Source organism: Temnothorax curvispinosus, unplaced genomic scaffold (assembly GCF_003070985.1).
Source record: "Temnothorax curvispinosus isolate PA1 unplaced genomic scaffold, ASM307098v1 QBEX01005182.1, whole genome shotgun sequence".
NCBI classification, from domain to species: domain Eukaryota; kingdom Metazoa; phylum Arthropoda; class Insecta; order Hymenoptera; family Formicidae; genus Temnothorax; species Temnothorax curvispinosus.
This window is the reverse complement of record NW_020214962.1, coordinates 101,292-116,003: the sequence shown is the minus strand read 5'-3', so window position 1 is coordinate 116,003 and position 14,712 is coordinate 101,292. Positions and strand designations below refer to the sequence as shown.

Here is a 14,712-nt window from a genome sequence, read left to right as displayed (position 1 = left end):
TTTACATTCTGAATACATATCGACTGACGAACTCGTAATTCTTCCATTTTCTAAGAAAATTGAATTGGATATATATCCTGAGTTTCTTTCAATTATTTATTTCAACAAAATAATATTATCTTAATAATAAGCATAAGCGTAGGCATTGGCTTCTTCTTTATAATATTAGAATTAAATTTTGCAAAAAAAATAATTTCTGTTTGTAATAGAACTTTTATGCCATTCTATCACTAAAAAGGATTTAATTTTGCTTAAAAATGCTTATTATTGATGCCCATCTCTTCTGGACCACCCTGTATACGCACGCACACATATGCGTGCACTGTGTTACGTATAGAGAAATTATGAATATACACGCGACGTGACATTCGCGTATTTGCATAGTGGATACGCGAGCATGTGTCGCACGTTAAAATGCCTGACAAGGTTCTTCGCGAAGAACAGAAAAGAATCGCGCTAATTTAATTCGTTCTAGGAAAGAGATTCTTATACGCGAATTTTGCGCGTATATTTTTTTCATAATCCGGATTTATTCGCAGCTAATTTTCCAAAGTAATTGACAAGAATATAACATGGTTGTTTGTGCCTAGAACGATACATATATATTTACTGAGATGTTCTTTTTATTTTATATGCGACAAAATTAACAATTCTAGAAGAACAATTCTAAAAACTTGTACGATAAAATTTCAGAAAATTGTGGTAAAGATATATAGATGTTCCTTAAGTACCTAATAAGTGCTGTGCAAATTTATGATAAAATTATGGAGATTAAAAATGTGTTTTACATAATATTATATATACTTTATTATTTTACATATTATATATACGTATATATATATATATAATATATATATATATATAAACATAAAAACATAAATTGACGCTTATTATAGAAACAATTTTTACTTTCTTGCAAAAGGCTCTATTATTGTTACCGATCATTACTTCTGTCATGATAGTAATAATAAAAAGTAAATTAAGGTGCAAAATGCTTTACATAAAACGAAGACGAAATAATGCGCTGAAAATGCGCACGAAAAGAGAATTTCTGGTGGTGAATGAATCTTTGATTGAATCCTGAATTATCGAATTGCGGAATTTCGAGGTCGATAGAAACGAAGACTCTCCTGCGCGAGATAAATCCGTGATTAATTTATCTGCTAGGTACTCGCCTCATAATGGACGACATATATATATTTGGGTTAATGGTGCCAGTTGGTTTGATGCCAGGATCCGGATATATACATATGTATATGTCATAAAAATTACGAGGATAAGAGTGCCAGTCATATATTTTCGAGAACTTCACATGAGCGCGATAAAACACACGATAGCTTACTTTACTTGATTCGATAAATTACCGATTGCTAGAAAAATTATCGTCAGCAATTAGAATCTATTAGCTTATTAATTCTCCAACAGCATTTTAAGTTACAAATAAAGTGACAATAAATTAATTTTTTCGTTTATATTTAAACAGATTTCAGAGCACTTTAATAAATTAATATATTATATTTTTGCTTTTTGGCTTTGGAATTATATATATTTTTGCATTTAGATATGCAAATGCTTATTAAAAATATAATAGAATATTTCCACATTTAAAAAATTTTTTACGTTCTAATAATATTTTTTAATTAACTATTAATTAGCGAAAATATATTGTGTATATATAAATGTTATGTATTTTTGTACTCTTGATGAGAAACACTTCTCACCAACGTAGGAAAATATTATGTTGATTTATTAATAGTATAAAATTAACGTACAAAAATACATTTCGGCTTTATGCTGTACCCTTCCAGCTCAGCACCACGTTACGCTACTCTCTCTGAACTCTCCATTCCAAAAAAGGAAGACAAAAACGCATAGTTCTCCGCTACTCATTTTTATCGGAGGGCGCTTTTAAAATGCGCGCCGCGTAATGTAAGAGTTACCTGTTTACAATAATAATGTATATAAATATATATAAATTTATGATAATGATAATTGATTCTTTTAATTCCAAAGTGGTACATAGGGCCTCCTAGGAGGTTCAGTAATCGCTTTAATAAATTTATGCATATATCTAATTTTCCAAATAAGAATAAATTCGCTACATTTTGACATTTTATATGAATCCATATATTTATTATTTTATAATCTATTTTCCATATTTCTAGCAAAAAATCCATCAATATTGTCCGGAAATAGCATTTGGAAACGGATGCTATTCAAATATGCTTTTCTGATGATCGATTCAATGAGACTTGACGAAGACTGACGGAGTATTAAAAACGATTATAATAAACTTTATATAAATATGCGCATATAAATATCAACGTTGTGAAAGAACCGTAGAAATTGAGTGTTTCCAATGCGTCGAACAAGATTAGATTTAATCTTACTTGCGATTCGAGGCGACTACCAACAAAAAGATAAACGAATAATGTAATTGGTATGGCTTAAAATTTATATACTGATATGTACTTCTTCCATTACCTGATAATTATTTCATTAAGAGAGAATTTTTTCTGGATTAAAGCTAGGTCAATATGATTTTTTGTCCAGTGATAATGCTTGTCAATATCGTTCCGCAACGCGGCAACGCGAGTTAAACTTACTGCCGCAGGGAACAAAGTTATGGATAAGTCAGTCATGATCAAGACAGCGGAGCTTTATACGACACATAATAAACATTCTTGGCAACGAACTGTCTCGAACAAACTTTTATTTCGTGTTCTTTTTATATCCGCTCTTACAAAAGGTGGTAAACTTTCACACAAATTTATGCCGCGATTTGTTTCATATGTGAAGTGTATATTTACGTCATTTCGATCAAATCGTCGTGGATGATTTCTCGATCGTTTAACGATCTGCTTTATCAATGAAATTTTTAAGTAATCGCAAAGATAATCGATTGTTGCTTAACGTAAGATAGAAAAAGAAAAGAGCGACCACTTTGGAACACCTTGTATAAAACGTAATCTCTCCTGTCTGCCTATACGGATGCGTAGGAGCGAATCAAATTTTCGTGCCGCCCGTCGTTGTTCGGTGCATTTAAACGCAGCGTGCAATCGACTCTCGGACTTTAGAAGGCGAGCGCAGAGGCGGATGCGCGCGCGAAACAAAACAAGGAAGGGATGAGTTATACCGTGACCGTTTTGATGGATTAATTCGCAAACCAAACGGAAGGTTGCATAGACCGACTTCGACGTTACCCGCTTTATTTTTCTCGTTAAACTGGCAAGCATTACAAAACGATCAACCGAACTCCTTATCGATTGGTAAAATACATTGGTTGCGAGTATCTGTTATTGATTTTTATGCAACAATAATGAGACGTAGTGGCACAATAATGCATGATACATAATCAACGAATATTATAAGAAGAAATTAGATCCCTTAGGTCTACAATAACAATAAATAATTTTTAATACTTTTTTAGAGAAAAATTATAATTTGCAATATATTGAAGTATATTATAAATGTAAAACAATAATTTTTCTTTGCTTTTTTTTACAATGGCTACAATCTGTATTAATTGATAAGATTGTAAAATATGAATTTTTTTTTTCTTTATGGTTATCATTCATAATGGAGAGCTTTCAAATTATATAATACTGGACGCCGCGAGAATTCCGTTAGGATCTCTGAATTATACAAGTAAATTAAGGAAAATTGCAGCGACAATTTACTTTAATTAATAATTTGCCAGCAAATCCATTATCTAAGATAATGCACTCTCCACAGGAATATTCATTATTCATAACGTAGTTTTTTATTGCTATATATGTATTATTACGATGTGCAAATATTATATAGCGTACGTAAAACTTCCGACAAAAAAAATCCATAAAAAAATTATGAAGACCGTTAAAAAGCATGTTAAATCACAATTTCATCCAATGAGAAAAGATATAAAATACACATACTTCGCGACTATAATTTTGTCACTTCTGTGACGAATATAAAATCGATTTTTTTTTCTCAACGAAAATATTGAGAGGCGCAAACATCTTTTGAGTCATAATTAATTGAAAGAGAAGGTAAAAATTGAGTGGGGAAATAAGATTGATTTACCGCTCCAAAATTCTTGAAAAATATACCGCTTAAATTTTGGTTCGACACTTCGAGATGTCGCATTTTAGTGGGAAACGGGACATCTCAGTCGGTGTACGGCGCACAATGATCTCGACCATGTGTGCCTTAGTCACGCTGACATATGGCGAAGTCATGAAGCCACTAGGTGGTCCGCAGTATATTACTTTACCTGTCGCCATCCGTGCTCGTGGGGGGTAGCGCTCGAGGCTATTTGTACGACAACAAGAGCTGTTTTTGCGCACTGCCCTAAGAGACTCGTAAACTATACCTGACATTCTGGACGATATATATATTCAGTACGTTGAATATCTGTACACAAATATCTCAATACGTATTTAATTGTCTTTATTCATTATGCCTGCGCTTATTAGCTGCTTCCAGTAGTTTTCTACAGTTTTCTCCTTCGTTTCTCTTTGTTACCTGTCGGAGAATACACTCAAGGCTTTATATAATAAGAGTATAATAAAAACTGGTTTGCATAAAGAAAGCCATTAAGTACCTGCCATTCCTCGATATATTCGATACAATATTGAATATCTAAAAAGAAGAGTATCTCATTAGGGAAGTAAGGGCTACATTTATTTTATTTTACTCGCACGAAGCGTGAAAGAAAATAAACCATTATATTAAGATACTTTCTTTCTTATACATTGGAGAATTTAGTTTTATGTTCTCTTCAGACAAATTTTTTTAGATAAATTTTTATTTGCGACATTTCCGTATATCTCTGTATGTTAAAAATTTATAATATTCTGTAGAATTCTTCCATTAATCGTTTCCAGTACTTTGCGATATCTATTGTCTACAGTGAATATAAGAGTTTGAAAAATTTCTATAAAATAGCAATGAAATATTATAATTATATTAGCATGATTTTCTTGAAATGCATACAAGAGAATAATAGAAGCGAGTATCATCAATTGGGGGTATAGCTCAGTGGTAGAGCATTCGACTGCAGATCGAGAGGTCCCCGGTTCAAACCCGGGTGCCCCCTCAAGATCGCTTTTTTTTTTGCTAAATAAATTTTTTCTTATTTTATTATATTGTTTTCATTTTTATAGCACATCATATATCTGGATTGAATTTTTAAAGATAAAAGCTTAGCAATAGAAAAGGAATATATCAAAACTGATGAAATTATCAATAAATAACTATTAGTTCTTCATTAAATATTTATTTTTGTTATATTTTAAATATATTTTAATATATTAGTTATTTATGATTATATATATAATATTTAAAAAATAGCAGCATGTAACATTGCTAAAATTTATATATATATATATTTATATATATAAATATATATATATATATATATATATATATATATATATATATACATATCATTTTAGATAGCAAATAGGGGAAAATATAAAAAATATTCCACAAAAAAAAACACATAATTAGGAAAAAAATTACTTTTTATTTGAATTCCCGAAATAAAAGGAAAAGAAAAGAAAACGGAAAGAAAAGGAAAAACTTTAATTGTTTTCTCATCCTTTATTTTTACTTTAAAAATCTTTGAAAAACGTTCAAAAATTTAAATACGTTCTTCTTTAATTTTATTTGCGAGTTTTCAGAGGTCGTCACTTTACATCACTATAAACTTATAAGCTAATTGTAAGACACATGCTGCGGAATAAAATAAAGCATAAATGTCGAGAGAGCGATGAAGGATAAAGCGGTGAAGCATGATACACCATCATAAAGACCATGACAAGAGAAGAGAGGGCCATCGGTTAATCCGCAAGACTGCCGACCGCAGAAGATGAATGTTCGATGTGGAAACCACCTGCTTTGACGGCAAGCGTTAAATCCGTAAAATCCCCACTAAATATTCGCCGAATCCGTGAAATGCCCGCAGTGCTCGGTCGGGACGATCAGGCCAATTGGCAGGCCGCCAAATGAAATGTATATCCGACATAAGTCTCCCTTATACATCCGTGCATGGGTTTTTGACGTATATAGTTCCTTAAATCCTTATCCGTAAATATCGTTTATTGCACGGTCGATGACGCGTATCTTTATGTTTTAACGCGTTATAAATATTCTAACATAATTTGTATATGTGCAATATTTAGTATGTATAAAGTTCAACGAAGACAGCCACGATATTTATATCGAAGAAAACTTTTGAGAAAAATTTTTAATGTAATTTAACGTCGCAAACTAATTTGATAACTAATTTGGTTTCTTGAGGAACTGATTTAAATATAAATAGGCGTGTTGCACTTATTTTTTTATTTTTCTGATAAGATATAATAATTTATGCTAGTGTAAATATATAAGGTGTTGTAAATAGTGGATATAGATTTAAAGGAGAAAACAATTAATAATATAATGTTGTAAAAATGATTAAAATACAAAAAGATAATAATGATGTAACATGTTATTCTTTTTTTTCTCTTTTTACCTTTTTTATTTATTGGTGACAAGTGATAATCTTGGATTCTTGGATTTAAAATTAACTTTAAAAGGAAGGATTGAGAAAGATATTGTACTTATTATTAATAACTGTGTGATTCCGAAAAATACATTATTATTCCGAATTCTTGTTGCGTCAACAAAGTATACTTGCGTCAACAAAATTATTGCATATAAATTTTTCAAAACATATAGCTTTTAAAATCATAATAAATTGAATCATGATGTCCCTGTTAAATGCGTTTTAGTGTACGCAAATAGTTCGTAAAATATTTGCTTGTCGCATACGTTTTTCGACTTATTCAAGGAGCACGCGAAAGCTTTCTTGTCTTGCCTCGGAATTCGATTTCACGAGTTACAATTTCACACAGACAATCTAGTTCGAGCCAACGTAGCAGGTTTCGGGGAAACTTATCGGGATTGCATAAGTCAATGACAGATGTGATCGTGCTAATCCACCATTATCGTTAGCAATGATCAGCTTTCGATCCTGAATACGGTCCTTTGTATTCGCCAGGCTTAGGGATCGACGTTGGAATCGGGCTCAATGCTTTTTCAACAATCGTATGAGTCACGGAGTCGACTCGTGTGGCGCGATCTCTCGCTATGAATACGATGAAAAGCCATCGATTAGATATTCACTCTATATTTACATTTCCAATTACTTTATTTTGCAGTATAAAAATCCAAGTGCAGCTTATTATTTACCTGTATTTCAAAATTAATCTCTTAAAAAAACTAGATTGTCAGTATTACGAAGTAGAAAATTTTTCTCCAACGTCTTCTCGCGATAATTGTCTGTTTATATATTTTATAATTGCATGTATAAATTAGATTAAATGTTTATAACATAAAAGCTACTTACATGCTCAATTAATTAACAAACTTAATATCTTCTAAGCCAATTTTTCTCAATTACTATCGATTAATTTTCATAATAACTTTTTTTTGCATTGCAATTCCCTGTTTATTTCCTTGGTTATGCCAATCTTTATGGTTAAATCAGAATAGAAGAAATATGGACTTCTGTTGTCTTACAGTGAGATATATTTATTTTATACTACGCGATTCTAAACCTCTCCTGCTTGAGAAGCAGCGGAGAGTGAATTGTAGAATAGATCAATACGGACGATGATCCTCCGTGGCTTACCGCGTAGTGCGGGATCAAACATTGGCGTCCTTGCTCCAACCAGCGACCAGGCAGTAACAAAGGGTCCATGTCCCTAAGGGGCTTCTGCGTTTTGTCCTCGGAGGATTGTCAGTTTTACCCTCGCCCATATTCAGGGGCAGAACGTTTAAATTATTCATAAACAGTCAAGTGATTTGTAAAATATGACTTACTATTGTGCTCGACAAGTTTCTCGCGTAATTCGATTCGGTTCGGCGTTTCTACAATTTAGATTTTGCAGATTTACATTTAAAACAATCAAATAAATTTTATACAGAAAAACTGATACACACAAAAATGAGAAAAAATAAAATATATTAACAATATTTTGAGATTATAACAACGATAAAGTTAAAATAATTTTTAATTACTTTTTTGTATTTGTTAATTAATTTATAAATGTATAAACAATATTAAATAATTTTTTTATTAAAACAATTTTTACCTTTTATTAATTCTTTGTAGATTAATTTTTTATAAAGGTTTAATTAAAATTTTCAATATTATCTTTGAAATTCTAGACTTTCAATTGCCACATATTTTACATATAATTGACAACAAAAGATAAGATTTCAAGAAAGCATGAATTTTTAAGTAGCTTATTTTTCGAACATTGCATAACACATTACATTATTATGTTTTTCATTATCATAATGAAACGTATTGAATGGCATATTTGTTTAAGAATAATGTATATTGATTTAACAATATTAAATCTGAGAGAGAGAGAGAGAGAATACACACATTTATATTTTAATTTATTACATTACATATACTCATAAATGATTATATATAGTTTTTTGTTTTACATATACATATATTGTATTAAATAAATAGAATCCAAATACACTCAATCTGTAAATATATACCATAATAACAATCGAATAAATGTCGGTTGACATTATTAATAAATTATGAAACGCGCAACATTCTGAGAATTTTATAATTTATATTTTTATTTAAAATCCAAATTATCACATATAAATTACAATTTACTTTCCGCGATGCATTTCGCGCAAACATGCTTATTTAAAATGCACGCAAAATGTGAACAAATGAATACTATATGCACCGTTAATACCAGTATTTACTGCGAGTATTTACATTTCACTTTTAACGACGCACTTTACGCCGGGTACATCCTCGTGCGGAGCTGACATCGTATCAGTTAAGCCACCCCTAGCTAGCTGGTGATCTAATTTAATTGACACCATAATAGCGAGCCTGTATGGCCGTTAGACTCTTCGGGGCACACGGTCTTCGTGCCGGGGGATGAAAATATAAGGGCGGTTAGCCGGGGCAAGAGATGCGTGGGGCGAAGACAATTGAATTTCATGGGGGTTTGGCCGCTTAACCAGCTAATTGGTTTGTTCATGTTATACTCAAAGTGTATAACTTTTCCCGCCGTGGCGCCGTACCTGACCAGCTTTATCCAGCGTGCTTGTTTGGCCTCTCAAATTATACAATAATTGCTCGAATAATTTATCGATATGCAATAATTGCCCGGCCGAGTAATTGATCAATACTGAATATATTTTAAAATCTACGACAAGTTTGAAATTATTTCTGGTCGCAAATTTGACTTGTTCTCTAATATTCAATATATTAAGTATTTAAACAATTAGATATTAAATCAAACTTCTATCAGTTTTGTCTAACAAGGTGAAGTCTGATATGTCTTGAACGTAATCCATTATTATAAAATTAAGAATGCCAATGAATATAAATTATTACACGATCGCCATTAATAGCTAAAAAATCATTCTCTTTAAAGATCTGAAATAATTTCTTGTTAAATTCTACAATTTTTCTAATCGTCTTTTTAAGGACTGTCTTATTTGTTTTTTTTTTTAATTGACGGATTTGCGTGGTTTTTTAAATGTCTAAAAGGGAAAGAGTCATATTTACTGGAACGATGTAATTAATCCACGAGGAAAATCCGCTTCTGCGAAATGCCGGTGAGGTAAATGAATTCCGTCTCTCCCGGTTGGTCTTCCGCAAGCCATGGCAAGAGAGGAAACCGTGGGCCCTTTACGGCGCTTTCATGAAGTGAATATTTAACTTCACGTCTTGCGGGTTAAAAATGCTGACCTGCAACGCGCCCGGCAGAGGTTTAAAAAGTTGCCGAAGCACGGCGGTAAAAGATAACGGCTTATAAAACTTCCGAAAGTTCCGTCCAAGTAGGTACACGCAGACTTGCTCCGACGGAATTGTTTTCTCAATTAAGAAGTTCTCAGCGCTGTTTGATGCGCGTTTTTTTATTCGTGATCGCAAGTTAACCGCGTCGATTTTTCAATCGATCCAAGTAAGCAAATAAAATATGAATAATTATATAAATAATTATATCACAGACGCGTGTAGTCTGTAAAAATAGGTTCACAACTTTTGCAGTATAAAAGTAATTTATTCCTATATTAAGATTAAAGATACGCAAGCTTTATAATTTTACAAAGTGAATGTCTAACAATTAATGCTCTTCATTTTTTGTAACTTTTTTGTACTTTAGGAAATATACCAAAAAATAAAATAAATAAATATGAAATCCTTAGTTAAATGCAATTGACAAAGATAAATTAATGACTTGTTTTCAATTTTTAAAACTAAAATGTTCTAATATTGCGTCACAAATTGATCAAACGTTAAGATAGTTATATTTTGAAAACTAACTCAGCCAGAATAAATGATTAGCCGAATCGAAGTCGATTTGATGTTATCCGTCAATATTGAATGGTCGATGTTGAATACTGGTTGATATTCTTATCATCTTCGATGTCGTCATTTATTTTTATGTTAATTATAATGAATATTATAAATATTATGAGCAATTATAAATATTTCTACAAGATTTCTATAGTCTTTCGATCAGTTCTATATCGAATTGATGCAAAATTAGACAGTGCAGATATATACATGTATATACTTGTATTACTCAATGTAGAATTGTGGAAGAGAGGAGGGACAAAAGATAATAAAAATGTAATAGAAATATTCACAATTATGCAATTAGCATAAAACAATTATGAGGTCAAAGATGACAAAAATATCAACCAGTATTCGACAGCAACTATTCATATTAATATCAAATTGATGTTGATTGGACTAATCATTTCTGACTGGGAAGTCAGAATGTTAATTAAGTATTGTATCGTCTTTGTATTCAATTTTTTATAAGATTTCTTTCAAGACCTTTCTATTTGACCTCTTTGAATCAATCTCTGAAAATCATTAATAATAAAACATTTCGTGAGTGGAGCTGACTATCCTGTCGCCTCGAGGTAAACGTCACAATTGAAAATCTAACGCGGCAGGAATCAAAGCTCGCCGAACGCCAAAATTTGCCTGCATTCGTAATGACGAAGATTCGCGAAACGTCGACGAGAATTGCCTGATGCCGTATGTCAAAGGGAATGCGATATGGCGTTGTCTCGCAGAAGCGCGGTGTCTGATTAGAAATTACATTATTTCGACGCCGACCTAACGACCCGCCCAAACCAGGGCGGCAGTGCCCGGCGAATCGTTCGGTCTGCAATATTAAAGACGGAATTAATGAAATCGCGGCCAAGGCAGTCAGCACAGTCGACTGGTTTATTAGCTTTTAATAAAGAAAGCGTCGTAAGTTTCCACCAAAGCCGAGAAGAGAGAGGAAACCCTTACAGCTGCAGCTTCAATCTGTTCCTTTAGTCGCGCTAGTTTCCTTTGATCTTCTGTGAAAGTTCGCCCGGAGCAGAGCAGCGCGGCGCGCATAAACAGGACACGGTTAGAGAGCTGGTTAAAAAGTCAAATAACGCGCCGACGGATCGAGGTGCGTTAATCAAAGCGCTGCGCTCCTTCTCTTCCAGATACCACGAGCAAGGATTCTCGTAGATGTTGCGAATTATTTATCAAAAGAAATGCTCTCTATCGCGCTCGTGGGTGGTATATTGCTACCAATATTTCATGTGATTACATCGGCGAACGAAAGAAAGAAGCTCGCGGATAGTTACTGAAATTTTTTAACAAGGATGATTCTTTACACAATAATTTAAAGAGAAAGAGAAAAAGATATTGAAAAAATATTATATTTAAATAGAATTAAATACAGATATTTATACTACAGTTTTTCTTCTTACACAAAAGAAAAAACAGAAGAAAAGAAATCGATGAAACAAGATGAAAGTCTAAACAAGCAAGTATAAATTTTAAGAGAATTTTGTTAAAAATTTTATTATCTTTGGTGATGCATTCTTTTAATGTGTTTTTCTTCTTCTTAATTTAAGTATATTAAATTAATATAATCAATATTATATTGATATTAATTTAATATTAATTTAACGAAAATGTAAAAAATTTATTTTATACATAATATAAATATATTTTATATAAAATAAATCCAGAATACAAAGACGGACGTCAGAATAATCGAACGGTGATTGGAAAAATTGACATTGACAAAAAAATGTCGACATCCGTCTCGCAAGAAAAAAGAAGTCGACTTTTGATGTTTCCAAAGTGCAAGACGGCAAAAAGAGATAAAAACGTGGAGAAAGAAATGAGAAAAGCGAGCAAATCGGTGAAAGCTCTGGAAAAGCAAGAGAGAGGGAGGCGGGAAAGACAGAGAAAGAGAAAGAGAGAGAGGGAGAGAGAGAACGATAAAATACAGAAATGGGCGCGATCGAACAGAGGGAGCGGGAGGAGGGCTACGGGCGCAAAGGAAGAAGCAACGCTGTAGGTAGATAGGTAGGAAAAGAATGTCGATGGCAGCGTCGTAAATTCCTGCAAACAGCCCGGCGTAAAATATAGAGGTGGCTACGTTCTGCATATGTCATCCGTGTTCTTTCTCGCCCATCGCTCGCGCGCACGTGTTAACGCGCGCGTCCTCGCGCGAAGAAAGAGGGATGAGACGAGAGGGATGATGGCGAGAGGAGGTGCGAAGGGGAAGAAGCCGGATGCGGAACTTCGAAGCGAGCGCGAAGCGGCATTACGAAAGGGAGATGGAAGAAAGAGAGAAGGAAAGAGGCGCGAGGAAGCAGCGAGGAAAGCAAATCGCGAGGACGTTTCGCACGCGCGAGAGAGAAAGAGAGAGAGAGCACATGCTCGGTGGGAGAGTGAATAGCAGGATGGGTGGTATGCGGCTGCACCGGCGGAAACGCATTGGGGAGGACAGGACAAGATGGGCCGCGCGAGAACGAGGACGAGATATCGGACGGAAGGGAGCAAAATGGATGGACGGACGCGCGGAAAGCGCGTACGAATTTGTTTGCCCTTTTTCGACGGGAGAGACCACCGCGCCGACTCGTATCGATTCGGCACCGTCGTTCGGATATTAACACTCGTATCTCGCGCGCGGAATTATTGCAAGGTAAATTTTGAAATTCAGCATAGCGAGGAGGAGGGAGGGAAAGAGAGTCTTCCCGCGAAGACTGTTCTGTTTCGGAGATGCGTGAGGAATTAATGTATCAAACAGGAGACGACTCTCGGGAGGAATTGTAGGATTTTAATCTTCTGCCTGACCCACTTTTAATCGTTCCTGAATTTAGCATTTTCTGTACGTAAAAAGTAAAAGGATCCTATATATAATTCTGATTCTACTTTAAATAAAGTTAAGTCCCAGCAACGACTCGATTTGATTCTTTTCGTATTAAAACGCTGTTTCCATAATGTCACTATCGCGACTTTTAATTTTTCTATAATAAATGTGAGAGAGTACTCTACTTTTACATCGAAAATTTATTTTTGTAAAATACTCGCTTGTTTACGATCACATCTCTGCAGCAAATTATAAACAGGACAAGTTATAAAATACATCTGTATTATCACACTATCATGGCAGAGATAAAATTATTGAAGAAATTTTTTAAAATACAGAGACAAAAAAAGAATTTTTAATAACAATTCTTACATTGAATTTTCTCCAAACTATCAAATAATAATTTTCTATTAAATTACTGCTACTAGAATATTTCTGCATTTTCTCAAACAATTAAAAGTTGTTCGGAACAAGAATAGAACTAAAATCACAGAATCAAAATGAAATACATGATACATATTTATTTCATCTTCAAACCTTGAAACAACGTTATTCATCGCATGTTTAAACCCGAGATATAATGCTCGCCGAAAAGATTAATCGCGAAGACATTTCGGAATAAGACTTTCTCGGGCGCGTCTCTTGACGTAGGACCATTATCGTTTCTCCCATTCTAATCGTACGGTTCGCGGGCTCGACTTCGGCTCGGAAAAATGTAGAGCACGTTGACGTGGGAGCCAGGGAAGAGAGACGAGAGGATATCGAACCGACGAGGCCAGAGGGGCGGAGTTGCCACGCCGGGTTACCATGGAAACGTGACACTCTCTTTCGGGCTTTTCGAGCTTTTCGAGCTTTTCCTGCCGTTCGCTCGTGCTAACCATCGCGCGCGCTATCCGTTTTCGTTATGCAATGCCCCGATATATCCGGGTACCCGATTCCCTCTTCGCATACCAACGAAAAAAGAAGTTGCTCATCGCGTTCGGTTGCCACTTAAAAGGTATCGCAAACTGGCAATATAATATTAAGTTTTCTTAATAAAAATTATTGTGATACAGAAAAGTTCGATATGGATAATAAACTATCAGATATTGAAAATAAAATAACATAGGTGAAGATATTTTGTGAACTCGAACGTCTCAATATGTTAATGATGTTTCGTAGAATATACATATTTATAGAATGTAATCGCAAAATTGAAAACAAAGCCAAATATCAAATTCAATTCTTGCGTAAAGTCATTTAAGGAAAGAAATAGAGGAAATAAGATAAAAAGAACAAGTTTATAACAAGAACTAATTACGCAAATATATATTTTTTATGCATATTATATTATTGACTCTGCAAAATAAAATTTCTAAGTTTCCGGGATTGTGTAATATCACGCTGAAAAACGCTCCGGACTAAGAATTTTATACGACTAGATTAAATCTCTTTGAAAACATGCCGTTATTAATTCTTTCTCTCTCTCTCTCTCTCTCTCTCTCTCTCTCTCTCTCTCTCTCTCTCTCTCTCTCTCTCTCTCTCTCTC

The 14,712-nt window shown here is 33.7% G+C and overlaps 1 non-coding gene across 1 annotated transcript; it reads left to right on the top strand.

The window, feature by feature from the left end:
* The first annotated feature begins 5,008 nt into the window (after positions 1-5,008).
* Positions 5,009-5,080, top strand: Trnac-gca. The gene has a single exon. It is a non-coding gene; the product is annotated as a tRNA-Cys (tRNA).
* The last annotated feature ends 9,632 nt before the right edge of the window (positions 5,081-14,712 follow it).